A 10,276-nucleotide genomic window follows, 5' to 3' on the forward strand; every position below is an offset into this window, starting at 1 on the left:
GAGTGGCTTGATATGTTTAATTCCTGTAATTTCTCCAGCAAGGATGTAGAAGGACCTAGATCACTGTGAGAAGTGTGTCTTCGGTTTAGGAGCTCCGATCGGGTGTACTGGATTAAGCATGACACTTCACAAACAAGTAAAGCAAATATTAGATTGACAAACAGGAACACTGCTGGTACTGTGGCAAGCCTCACGGCGGCCATCTTGAAGTTTTACGGCGGCCAATGGTGATGATGTTGGAGCGATGGAAACTGACATTGTCCCAAACTAACACGTACTTTGGCAGGTCATCTCCAATCTGCCCCCTCTCTTGTTCAGGGATGAGATCCCTGTAGAGAGTGTCAAAAGACTGTTTAGGTGTGAAAAGGGGCCGTCTGCAACACAGTGAAGTTGTCTTGCAGTCCTATGTGGAAAGAATATAGTAATGCAAAACACTAAATTGAGTAAAATAAAATGCCACTGTTTACTTAAAGTATACTTACTGTATATTGTAAAACTAGTGCTTAAATGTCGTGGGGGATTATACTATTCAACAGAGACCCATTATAATGCATTTTGATCAACATGACATAAGCAATTGATAATGTAGGAATCTGCACAGAATTGTGTCATAATCATTTGCATGGATGTACCAAAGCATTTGCAACATGTTCAAATAAATGATAAAATGCTTGTTTGACGTGCACAAGTGACACAAGGATGTAAGGATTGAACAAGAAGTTTTGAGAATTTCAAATCGGATCTGAGAAATGTATCAAATTGACTTAGAAAAAACTGTATTTAAAGTGGGTGGGGGTACTTTTGGGGCAGTTTTGTTTCACCCAAGTGTCCCGTTTCCACCCCTCTCAAACTGATGCATGGATGCATATAGCCAGAAACAGTTCGTTTGATGCATGCAAAGAAGCAACACTGTGTGTCTCAAGAAGCAGTTATTCATGATTACGTAGACATGCTAAAATTTCAAGGCCACACACTACACATTACACATGACATTGCACATTTCATTAAATTTACATTTAGTCATTTAGCAGACGCTTTTATCCAAAGCGACTTACAGACGAGGAAACATTGGAAACAATTATAACAATATAGGCAACAAAATGCATAGGTATATTTAATCCAGTCCATTAAAGCCTAGCACAGTATACAAAGTTAAGAATAGTGAGGTAGGTAAAACAAATTTTTTTAAGAAGACAGAAAAGAATTAGAGATTAAAATCAGTCATCTACATTTTGACGGAAGATATGCATTTTCACACACTACACCGGCCTGTAGTGTTCTAGCAGTGTAAGGTTGAGAGTGGGTTTCTTCAGTAGTGGTGTGATCCAGGACTCTTTGAACGCAGTGGGAAATGTCCCAGTGGTGAGCAAAGAGTTGATGATGTGGGTCAGACCAGGCTAAACTGCTGGAGAGATGGCATGGAGGAGATGGGTGATGATGGGATCCAGTGGGCAGGTGGTAGGGTGGTTGGAACCAATGACCTTGGAAACATCATCTTCAGACAGAGGAGAAAAGGCGGGTGATGGTGGTGTAGAAAATTGGCTGTTGATGGCGGTAGTTTTCTTTACGAAGAACGATGCAAAATCATCAGCCGTTAACTCCGATGAAGGTGTGCGAGCAGGCGGACTGAGGAGAGCAGAGAAGGTTTTTAAGAGTGTGCGAGAGTCAGGAGAGTTGCTGATCTTCGAGTGGTTATATTCAGTTTTTGCAGAGGTGACGTCAATGGAGAAAGTAGAGAGGAGAGACTGGTTGAGAGAGAGGTCAGTTTGGTCTTTTGACTTGTGCCATTTTCTCTCAGCTGACCGGAGGCTGGTGCAATGCTCACGTGGTACATCCGATAACCAGGGGGCAGACAAGGATGCACGGGCTGGTCCAGATGTAAGAGGGCATAGGTTGTCCAAGCAGGATGTAAGCGTGGAACACAGAGTGTCTGTGGCACTATTGGTATTCAAAAGAGAGAGCGACTCAGAGAGGGGGGAGTGCAGACAAGACAGCAGAGGAAAAGCAGGAGGTAGGGACCGTAGGTAGCGCCGGAAAGTGACCAGCGGTAAGACATCTGCGTTGTCTGGAGCGGAGAGGTCGGGGGTGACAAAGAAGTGATCAGACGTGTGCAGCGGAGTGACCTGAGAGTGATGAGTGGAGCATTTCTCGAATCATCCTTGACATTTGCAAAACAGTAAGTGCATTTCTGGTTTTGATTGTTTGATTGCAAGAGACGGCACATGATTCACGTTAACGCTTTTACTGTTTGTACAATAATTTATTGACAGACAGTGTCATTGCGATGGAGACAGGAAAAGACAGCAGTGCATAGCACAAACAAATGTAGAAATCTGAACATAAGACAATCTCCTTATGGAAAACTGTACATGCAGTGCAGTGGAATTACAGTGCAGTCTTCCTACACCTCCTGACGTTCCTGTCTTTTTTTGGCAACGGATTCTCATTCACATCACAACAAATATCTTCTCTTGCGATACAGCGTGAAAATCATCTTTCAGAGTGTCTAATCCAGCGTCTGCAGGCATCAGCTGTGATGTCATCACACGTTACATCCATGGCAGCCATAAGGGTCATCTGTGTATGCGGCTGGCGATCATATACTTTTAATCTTCATGCTGAGAAAAATTCCTCAACGGGGTTGAGTAGGGTGAGAGGAACTCCACCAGCATCCTGTTGTGGGCCGCAAACAATTGCCCGATGATGTTGGAGCGATGGAAACTGACATTGTCCCAAACTAACAAGTACTTTGGCAGGTCATCTCCAATCTGCCCCCTCTCTTGTTCAGGGATGAGATCCCTGTAGAGAGTGTCAAAAGACTGTTTAGGTGTGAAAAGGGGCCGTCTGCAACCCAGTGAAGTTGTCTTGCAGTCCTATGTGGAGAGAATATAGTAATGCAAAACACTAAATTGAGTAAAATAAAATGCCACTGTTTATTCAAAGTATACTTACTGTATATTGTAAAACTAGTGCTTAAATGTCGTGGGGGATTATACTATTCAACAGAGACCCATTATAATGCATTTTGATCAACATGACATAAGCAGTTGATAATGTAGGAATCTGCACAGAATTGTGTCATAATCATTTGCATGGATGTACCAAAGCATTTGCAACTTGTTCAAAGAAATGAGAAAATGCTTGTTTGATGTGCACAAGTGACACAATGATGTAAGAATTGAACAAGAAGTTTTGAGAATTTCAAATCGGATCTGAGAAATGTACCAAATTGACTTAGAAAAAACTGTATTTAAAGTGGGTGGGGGTACTTTTGGGGCAGTTTTGTTTCACCCAAGTTTCCCATTTCCACCCCTCTCAAACTGATGCATGGATGCATATAGCCAGAAACAATTCGTTTGATGCATGCAAAGAAGCAACACTGTGTGTCTCAAGAAGCATTTATTCATGATTACGTAGACATGCTAAAATTTCAAGGCCACACACTACACACTACACATGACATTTCACATTTCATAAAATTTACATTTAGTAATTTAGCAGACGTTTTTATCCAAAGCGACTTACAGACGAGGAAACATTGGAAGCAATTATAACAAAATAGGCTACAAAATGCATAAGTGCATTAAATCCAGTCCATTAAAGCCTAGCACAGTATACAAAGCTAAGAATAGTGAGGTAAGTAAAACAAATTTTTTTAAGAATACAGAAAAGAATTTAGGTTAAAATCAGTCATCTACATTTTGACGGAAGATATGCGTTTTTACACACTACACCGGCCTGTAGTGTTCTAGCAGTGTAAGGTTGAGAGTGGGTTTCTTCAGTAGCGGTGTGATGCAGGCCTCTTTGAACGCAGTGGGAAATGTCCCAGTGGTGAGCAAAGAGTTGATGATGTGGGTCAGACCAGGCACAACTGCTGGAGAGATGGCGTGGAGGAGATGGGTGGCGATGGGATCCAGTGGGCAGGTGGTAGGGTGGTTGGAACCAATGACCTCGGAAACATCAACTTCAGACAGAGGAGAAAAGGCGGGGGGTGGTGGTGTAGAAATTTGCCTGTTGATGGCGGTAGTTTTCTTTACGAAGAACGATGCAAAATCATCAGCCGTTAACTCCGATGAAGATGTGGGAGCAGGCGGACAGAGGAGAGCAGAGACGGTTTTTAAGAGTGTGCGAGAGTTAGGAGAGTTGCTGATCTTCGAGTGGTTATAATCATTTTTTTCAGAGGTGACGTCAACGGAGAAAGTAGAGAGAAGAGACTGGTAGAGAGAGAGGTCAGTTTGGTCTTTTGACTTGTGCCATTTTCTCTCAGCTGACCGGAGGCTGGCGCGACGCTCACGTGGTACATCCGATAACCAGGGGGCAGACAGGGATGCACGGGCTGGTCCAGATGTAAGAGGGCAGAAGTTGTCCAAGCAGGATGTAAGCGTGGAACACAGAGTGTCTGTGGCACTGTTGGTATTCAAAAGAGAGAGCTCCTCAGAGGGGGGGAGTGTATACAAGACAGCAGAGGAAAAGCAGGAGGGAGGGACCGTAGGTAGCGCCGGAAAGTGACCAGCGGTAAGACATCTGCGTTGTCTGGAGCGGTGAGGTCGGGGGTGACAAAGAAGTGATCAGACGTGTGCAGCGGAGTGACCTGAGAGTGATGAGTGAAGCATTTCTCGAATCATCCTTGACATTTCCGCCCGGCACCCTACACGGCCGGGCAGAAGTGCTCGTCGGCGGCGTCGAGATCGTAAACAAAGGCAGGGGAAGCGCAGAGGTCTAGGAGCTAGGCTAAAGCTAACACCACACCGGCTCTCTTTACCCAGCATTTTCCTTGCTAATGTTCGATCATTAGTGAACAAAATGGATGAGATTCGACTCCGCATCATCAACAGCAAAAGACTTTTGAACTGCAATGTCATAATCTTCACGGAAACATGGCTACACAGCGGTATACCGGACAACGCTATTGAGTTAGCGGGCTACAATACACACCGGGCGGATAGATGGGCAGAGGAATCCGGTAAGACAAGATGAGGTGGATTGTGCATTTACATCAACAAAGCTTGGTGCACGAACTCTGTTATTGTCGGGAGACACTACTCGGCTAACCTTGAGTTTCTCATGGTTAAATGTAGACCGTTTTATATGCCACGGGAATTCACTTCCACCATTATAACGGCAGTTTATATTCCACCGGATGCTGATGCCAAGCTTGCTATGAAAGAACTTCATGCAGCCATCAGTAAACAACAGACTGCTCACCCGGAGGCTGCATTTATTGTTTTTAATCACTAAAAAAACTTAAAGACAGTGCTCCCTAAATTTCATCAGCATGTTTCCTGCCACACAAGAGGAAACAAAACTTTGGATCATGTTTACACAAACATGGCTGAAGCTTACGCCGCGACCCCCCTCCCCCACCTGGGTCAATCTGATCACCTTTCTTTGTTCCTCACCCCCAAGTACATTAATCTCATTAATCGTGTGAAGCCATCAGTGAAGACCATCAAGGTGTGGCCTGCGGGGGCAGAGTTTTCACTCCAGGAAAGGTTTCTACACACAGACTGGAGTATGTTTGCTTCTCAGGCCACCAGTGGCTCTCACACGGACATCGACAGTTACACCTCCTCTGTATTGGACTACATAAATTCCACCATTGATAGTGTCACAACCCAGAAGCAGATCACCACGTACCCTAATCAGAAGCCATGGATAAACAAGGAAGTGCGCCTCCTGTTGAAAGCACGTAACACTGCCTTCCGATCTGATGATGCACAGGCCTACAGTACTTCTAGGGCAAATCTGAAGAGGGGCATCAAAAAGGCCAAGCACTGCTATAAGCTGAAGCTAGAGGAGCATTTTTCTAATTCTGACCCTCGACGCATGTGGCAGGGCATCCAGGCCATCAGTGACTACAAACCCAAACACTCCACCCCCATAGCCACAGATGCCGTCTTCCTGAACAAGCTTAATGACTTTTATGCTCGCTTTGAGAGAGACAATAAGGAAACAGCTACCAAGCTGACACCCTCTGCTGACCACCCAATCATCACACTTACCTCCATTGATGTTCACACTGCACTAAGCCCGATCAACGCGCGCAAGGCTGCTGGCCCAGACGGCATCCCTGGTCGTGTACTCAAGGCATGTGCGGAACAGCTTAGTGGGGTCTTCACGGACATCTTCAACCTGTCCCTCGCCCAAGCAGTGGTTCCAGCATGTCTTAAATCCACCTCCATTGTGCCCATCCCAAAACATTCGAACCCGACATGCCTTAACGACTACCGCCCTGTAGCACTCACACCCATTGTTATGAAGTGCTTTGAGCGGCTGGTCCTGGCACACCTAAAGGTCTCCCTACCACCCACACTGGACCCATACCAATGGACCCATACCAATCGCAACAATAGTAGCACGGATGATGCAGTGTCCATGCCGCTGCACTCTGTGCTCACACATCTGGACAATAAGGACACTTACGCATGCATGTTGTTTGTAGACTTCAGCTCTGCTTTCAATACCGTCATCCCTTCCAAGCTAATCGTCAAACTTGGAAACCTAGGCATCAACAACCCTACCTGCAACTGGATTATGGACTTCCTGACGAACAGGCCTCAGCTTGTTAGGTTAGGCCACATCTGCTCCACCACCACCACCCTCAACACTGGTGTACCACAGGGCTGCGTACTGAGCCCCTTTCTCTACTCCCTTTTCACCCTCGACTGCAGGCCTGTGAACGGATCTAACCCCTTCATCAAGTTTGCAGACGATACAACGGTGATTGGCCTCATCAGCAACAACGATGAGACTGCATACAGGGAGGAGGTCCGGCACCTAGCCACATGGTGCTCAGACAACAACCTGCTCCTTAACACCTCCAAGACAAAGGAGATCATCGTGGACTTCAGGAAGGTGAAAGGAGGCACACACGACCCCATCAACATTAATGGGATGGCTGTTGAACGTGTTTCCAGTTTTAAGTTCCTGGGGACTCACATTTCGGAGGACCTGTCCTGGACCACCAACACCTCATGCCTGGTCAAGAAGGCTCTTCTTTCTGAGGACACTAAAGAAGAACCAACTGTCTTCAACTATCCTGGTGAACTTCTATCGCTGCACGATAGAGAGCATCCTGACCAACTGTGTCACAGTCTGGTACGGGATCTGTTCTGTTGCTGAGCGCAAGGCACTGCAGCGGGTGGTGAAAACAGCCCAGCGCATCACAGGGACTACACTTTCTCCAATTGAGGACATCCAGAAGAAACGCTGTCTGCGTCGAGCTCGCAGCATTCTCAAGGACTCCTCTCACCCCGCTCATAGACTGTTTACTCTCCTGCCTTCTGGAAGGCGCTTCCGGTGCCTCCGTACAAGAACCAGCAGACTAAGAAACAGCTTTTTTCCCAGAGCTGTTTCATTATTGAACTCTGCCCCCCCACCGATTCCACTACCTCTCTTACCTTGAACTCCAAGCTGCTATAACATTGTTTATACTGCACTACAGGGCTGCATGCATGACTGAACTGTACACACCAGTACTTCATGTTATCTGCTCTACTGGACTGTTTACACACGCACAGCATCATTTGCAATCTATACCGCTCACTTGCACATCTGAAATATGCTCATTTGCACTAATGGACCACTTTCATAACTGCACTAACTTATCTACTGTCTGTAACTCTATTAACTGCATCTACTCATCTATTGCACTGTAACCTCAATAACTGCATTAACTAATCTACTGCACTGTAACCTAATTAACTGCATCTAATCTAATCTAATCTAAACATTTGAAAAACAGTAAGTGCATTTCTGGTTTTGATTGTTTGATTGCAAGAGACGCACATGATTCACGTTAACGCTTTTACTGTTTGTACAATACTTTATTGACAGACAGTGTCATTGCGATGCAGACAGGAAAAGACAGCAGTGCATAGCACAAACAAATGTAGACATCTGAACATAAGACAATCTCCTTAGGGAAAACTGTACATGCAGTGCAGTGGAATTACAGTGCAGTGTTCCTACACCTCCTGACGTTCCTGTCTTTTGGGGAACGGATCACAACAAATATCTTCTCTTGCTATACAGCGTGAAAATCATCTTTCAGAGTGTCTAATCCAGCCTATGCAGGCATCAGCTGTGATGTCATCACACGTTACATCCCTGGCAGCCAGAAGAGTCATCTGTGTATGCGGCTGGCGATCATATACTTTTAATCTTCATGCTGAGAAAAATTCCTCAACGGGGTTGAGTAGGGTGAGAGGAACTCCACCAGCAACCTGTTGTGGGCCGCAAACCATTGCCTGATGATGTTGGAGCGATGGAAACTGACATTGTCCCAAACTAACACGTACTTTGGCAGGTCATCTCCAATCTGCCCCTCTCTCTTGTTCAGGGATAAGATCCCTGTAGAGAGTGTCAAAAGACTGTTTAGGTGTGAAAAGGGGCCGTCTGCAACCCAGTGAAGTTGTCTTGCAGTCCTATGTGGAAAGAATATAGTAATGCAAAACACTAAATTGAGTAAAATAAAATGCCACTGTTTACTTAAAGTATACTTACTGTATATTGTAAAACTAGTGCTTAAATGTCGTGGGGGATTATACTATTCAACAGAGACCCATTATAATGCATTTTGATCAACATGACATAAGCAATTGATAATGTAGGAATCTGCACAGAATTGTGTCATAATCATTTGCATGGATGTACCACAGCATTTGCAACTTGTTCAAAGAAATGAGAAAATGCTTGTTTGATGTGCACAAGTGACACAAGGATGTAAGGATTGAACAAGAAGTTTTGAGAATTTCAAATCGGATCTGAGAAATGTACCAAATTGACTTAGAAAAAACTGTATTTAAAGTGGGTGGGGGTACTTTTGGGGCAGTTTTATTTCACCCAAGTGTCCCATTTCCACCCCTCTCAAACTGATGCATGGATGCATATAGCCAGAAACAATTTGTTTGATGCATGCAAAGAAGCAACACTGTGTGTCTCAAGAAGCATTTATTCATGATTACGTAGACATGCAAAAATTTCAAGGCCACACACTACACATTACACATGACATTGCACATTTCATTAAATTTACATTTAGTCATTTAGCAGACGCTTTTATCCAAAGCGACTTACAGACGAGGAAACATTGGAAGCAATTATAATAATATAGGCAACAAAATGCATAAGTGCATTAAATCCAGTCCATTAAAGCCTAGCACAGTATACAAAGCTAAGAATAGTGAGGTAAGTAAAAACATTTTTTTAAGAAGACAGAAAAGAATTAGAGGTTAAAATCAGTCATCTACATTTTGACGGAAGATATGCTTTTTCACACACTACACCGGCCTGTAGTGTTCTAGCATTGTAAGGTTGAGAGTGGGTTTCTTCAGTAGCGGTGTGATGCAGGCCTCTTTGAACGCAGTGGGAAATGTCCCAGTGGTGAGCAAAGAGTTAATGATGTGGGTCAGACCAGGCTAAACTGCTGGAGAGATGGCGTGGAGGAGATGGGTGATGATGGGATCCAGTGGGCAGGTGGTAGGGTGGTTGGAACCAATGACCTCGGAAACATCAGCTTCAGACAGAGGAGAAAAGGCGGGGGGTGGTGGTGTAGAAATTTGCCTGTTGATGGCGGTAGTTTTCTTTACGAAGCACGATGCAAAATCATCAGCCGTTAACTCCGATGAAGGTGTGGGAGCAGGCGGACAGAGGAGAGCAGAGAAGGTTTTTAAGAGTGTGCGAGAGTCAGGAGAGTTGCTGATCTTAGAGTGGTTATAATCAGATTTAGCAGAGGTGACGTCAACGGAGAAAGTAGAGAAAAGAGACTGGTAGAGAGAGAGGTCAGTTTGGTCTTTTGACTTGTGCCCTTTTCTCTCAGCTGACCGCAGGCTGGCGCGATGCTCACGTGGTACATCCGATAACCAGGGGGCAGACAGTGATGCACAGGCTACCGCCATCAACAGCCAATTTTCTACACCACCATCACCTGCCTTTTCTCCTCTGTCTGAAGCTGATGTTTCCAAGGTCATTGGTCCCAACCACCCTACCACCTGCCCACTGGATCCCATCCCCACCCATCTCCTCCACGCCATCTCTCCAGCAGTTGTGCCTGGTCTGACCCACATCATCAACTCTTTGCTCACCACTGGGACATTTCCCACTGCGTTCAAAGTGGCCTGCATCACACCGCTACTGAAGAAACCCACTCTCAACCTTACACTGCTAGAACACTACAGGCCGGTGTAGTGTGTGAAAACGCATATCTTCCGTCAAAATGTAGATGACTGATTTCAACCTCTAATTCTTTTCTGTCATCTTAGAAAAAATTGTACTT

This window comes from Barbatula barbatula (genome assembly GCF_947034865.1).
Source record: "Barbatula barbatula genome assembly, chromosome: 15".
Lineage (NCBI taxonomy): Eukaryota > Metazoa > Chordata > Actinopteri > Cypriniformes > Nemacheilidae > Barbatula > Barbatula barbatula.